This window comes from Chelonoidis abingdonii, chromosome 6, assembly GCF_003597395.2.
Source record: "Chelonoidis abingdonii isolate Lonesome George chromosome 6, CheloAbing_2.0, whole genome shotgun sequence".
NCBI classification, from domain to species: Eukaryota; Metazoa; Chordata; order Testudines; family Testudinidae; genus Chelonoidis; species Chelonoidis abingdonii.
The window spans coordinates 25,673,226-25,677,652 of NC_133774.1; positions in this window are offsets into that span (position 1 = coordinate 25,673,226).

Consider the following 4,427-nt stretch of genomic DNA (forward strand, 5'->3'; position numbering starts at 1 on the left):
CTGAAAGTTGAATCCCTGCCTATGGTGCTTGCAGAGGAGGGGAAATTGGATTCGCTTAACATCGTTTCACTTAGTCGCATTTTTCAGGAACATAACTACAACGTTAAGTGAGAAGTTACTGTACTTGGTCCTGCTAGTGAAGGCAGGGGGCTGGACTTGATGACCTTTCACGGTCCCTACCAGTTCTGTGAGATAGGTGTATTGCTATATGCAGTTTAACTTTTATGCACTTAATGTCATTTTGCTGTATTTAGTTACATATTTCTGTACCATCCTTGACGCTCATGGTTATTGTTTAAATGGGAAAGCAAATAGACTTCATGGCTACTTACCCCTCCTGTCTGCAAGCAGCTGCACCCTGATACATGAAGTTTATCACAGCCTATGATGGGAAGTTTTATGTGAGCAGCCTCAAATATCGATAGTGTCTCACTGAAAACATTGAGTTGATCAGGGTTCTTTGTGTAGGAATTTAGTAGTAGTGGGTGGAAGATCAGAGTTGTCCATGTAAACATTTATATCTCTGCAGCCTGTTGAAAAGGCAGCACTTTGTTTTAACTGGAAACTTCTGCACAAATGTAGATTTTAAAAAAATCTGAAATCTTGATAAAATATTAACTGATTTTAAAAAATTATTAGAAACTTTTTTCCATTTTAACTTTGTGTTTCTTTTAGGGTAAATGGAAAAATAAAGAGCGGGTGCTTATTTTCTCTTCTAGAGGAATAAATTTCAGAACGAGACATCTAATGCATGACTTGCGAACATTGATGCCCCACTCTAAAGCAGGTAGGGTCTAGGTACTGCTTGTGTCTAAGTTTGTCAGTGGTTTTGGCTATTCTAGTTTATTACACCACTTGCCTCCAACAGCCTGCTGTTTGAAGATGGTGCATAATTCTTATTTTATATGGCTCACTGTCTTTTGTTGACATTATTTACCCCAATTGCTGCACAGAATAACTGTTGGATTACAACATAAGAATGGCCATACTGGGTCAGACCAAAAGTCCATCAAACCCAGTATCCTGTCTACCAACAGTGACCAATGCCAGGTGCCCCAGAGGGAGTGAACCTGACAGGTAATGATCAAGTGATCTCTCTCCTGCTGTCTGTCACCACCCTCTGACAAACAGAGGCTAGGGACACCATTCCTTAGCCATCTTGGCTAATAGCCATTAATGGACTTAACCTCCATGAATTTATCGAGTTCTTTTTTAAACCCTGTTATAGTCATAGCCTTCACAACCTCCTCAGGCAAGGAGTTCCACAAGTTGACTGTGCGCTGTGTGAAGAACTTCCTTTTATTTGTTTTAAACTTGCTGCCCATTAGATTCTAATTAAGATCTTTAGGAAAGTAGGCTTCCATTCTGAAAACACTCAAATACATGCTTTGATTTGTTTCACGATTCCTTTGACTTCAGTAAAACTACTTGCATGCATAATGCTTTGTACGTGTTTCAGTGTTTGCTGGATTGGGGCCTTAGGCTGGTATGTGCAAAAACTGTTGTAACAGCAACCCAAGTAATGAGTAAGAAGTGAAATAATATCAACAGTGAACATGAGTTATATGCAAACTGCTGAGAAACACAAACTGAGAAAATGCTTCATCTTTCTTTAGTAATAACAGTAGGTGAAATATTTTCCGAAAAGTGTGTGGGGCGGGTTTCTTTTCTTTTTTTTAATTGCTGGTGTCCCTCGTAATATACAAAAGCATACAAGACTGTTCAGTGGTACTTTTTTCTTTGTTTACAGACACTAAAATGGACCGTAAAGACAAGCTGTTTGTAATTAATGAGGTAATGCCATAACTAAACTAATCTTTATATTCTGGCTTTTTTGGAAATTGAGAGAGCAGATAGGTGATGTTGAAATGGAAGAGAATTTTAGTTTACTTCATGAAACACAGAGTCTAATCCTGCTGTTTGAATTACTTGCTAAACCACAGGAATTAATTAGTCATTCTTCTGGATAGGAAGTAGGTGAATTCACTTACCTATATTTAATTCTGACTCTTTGAAACCAAGACTAGTAAGTTAAATATTAATGTAATCTTGCATTTGTCCTCACTTTTGTTAGACATGATCTGATATACACGAGAACCTGGTCCCGAAAGCACTCTGTATGCAGAACTCCTATTGAAATCAGTAGAAGTTTTGTGCACAAAAGGCTTGCAGGATAGAACCCTATGGTGGCATAGAATATCAGGGTTGGAAGGGACCACAGGAGGTCATCTAGTCCAGCCCCCTGCTCAAAACAGGACCAATCCCCAACTAAATCATCCCGGCCAGGGCTTTGTCAAGCCTGACCTTAAAAACCTCTGAGGAAGGAGATTCCACCACCTCCCTAGGTAACTCATTCCAGTGCTTCACCACTCTCCTAATAGTGGAAAAGGTTTTCCTAATAGCCCAACCTAAACTTCCCCCACTGCAGCTGAGCCATTATATTCCTTGTTCTGTCATCACTGAGAACATACTAGATTCCATCCTTCTTTGGAACCCCTTTCAGGTAGTTGAAAGCCAGCTATCAATCCTTCCTCTTCTTCTCTTCTCGCAGACAAACAATCTCAGTTCCCTCACCTCACTCATAAAATCATGTGCTCCGAGTGCCCTTAATCATTTTGTGTTGCCACTCCGCCTGTACTTTTTCCAATTTTCCATACCATCCTTTCTCCTGTAAGCGTAGGCCCCAAACGCGACACAGTACTCCAGATGAGCCTCACCAATGTCAGATAGAGGGGAATGATCACATCCCTCGAGTTGTCTGGCAGTGCCGCTTACTTAATACCAGCCCAAAATGCCGTTCCCCTTCTTGACAACAAGGGCACACTGTTGGAGATGACAATCCAGCTTTTCGTCCACTGTAACCCAGGTCCTTTCTGCAGAAGCTGCTTCCTAGCCATTTGCCTAGTCTGTAGCAGTGCATGGGATTTTTCTGTCCAATAAAAGTGCCGGACTCTGACTTGTCCTTGTGTGAACCCTCATCAGATTTCTTTGGCCCAATCTTCTCAGAGTTGTGTCTAAACGTGTGAAGAGTGCGGGGGGGTTGCCGGGCTACCTCCACTGTGGAGGAGGGAGCCACACCGGCCTCAGTTCTGTCCCTCGATGGCGTTCCAGTCTCTTGGGACCCGTAGCCACCGCATCCGGGCGTTCTGGTCCCTATGGAGAGGACTTGCAGCCACAGGCAAAAAAAAGGCAACGGGCCCACTTTGCATGCAGGCGGCACAAGCAAACACCCGTACAAAGAGCTTCTAGCCCTTGTGGAGCATGGCAGAGCGTTCGGTATCATCCTAATGGGTCTCCTTAGGTTTCAGGGTGAGGGGGTTCTGCACCCCTTTTACGGGTGGCAGGGGGAACACAACAGGCCCACCCACTCTCTGCGTTCCAGCCTGGGGCCCTATTAGCGGCCTCTTGTCGCCGGCAGTGGCAGTCAGTGGATCCGGTAGCTGGACGCACACTGAAACAGAGTTTGATCAGGGGGTCCTGACCGAAAACACACTGGACAGACGCGATCAGTGTGGATCCTGACCGAAACAACGGCCATAGGCTCGGGTGCCCTCTGCAGCCTGACTGTAGTCAGCTGCCCCCGGCTATGCTACTTCCAATTTCTCTTGTTCCTCCTTGCGTCCGCAGGGTCGCCAGCACCATGGGTTTCCTTCCCACTCAGGGCTGGGGGTAGGGTCTGGAATACCTCGTGAGGGCGGCCCAGGTCGCTGGTCCGACCGGTTCCTCAGAGCCGAAGCAAGGACGGGTAGCTCTGGCAGCCCTCGTCGCTAGCGGCGGCGGGGTAGCTCTTGCCCGCTTCCTGGTACTGGCCTCGGGCCTCAGCAGCCTCCCACGGTGAAGAGCGGCAGCCATGTCCTGCTCTCAGGTGGTGGCTCGGGCCTGACTGGAAGGCTGAGGCGGCTTTTATCCTTTTCCGGTCGGCCACCTGACCCTCTGAGGGTGGGACTTCCACCCAGTTGGTTCCGCCCTGGGGGATGATTGACAGGGCTCAACCCTCCCTGTGGAGGAAGGGAGCCACACCGCTCGCCTACACCCCTCTGTATCCTATCCCTACCCCCGCCACCCCCCATCCCAGTGTATCTACCACTCCTCCCAGTTTCATGTCACATGCATACTTGCTGAGGGTGCAGTCCATGCCATCCTCCAGATTCATTAGTGAACACATTGAACCAAAACGGCCCCAGGACCCAACCCTTTTGGGCACTTTGCCTTGCATACCCAGCTGCCCAACTAGACATGGAGACATTGATCACTACCTGATGATCTAGCCAGCTTTTTCTATCACCTTATAGTCCATTCAATCCAGGCCATACTTCTTTATTTTGGCTGCAAGAATACTGTGGATCTCTGATATCTTGGATTCTAAATTTCACCATGGTTTTGCAAAGATACTGATAAAAACATACAGGGTGAAAACAAAGAGAAAA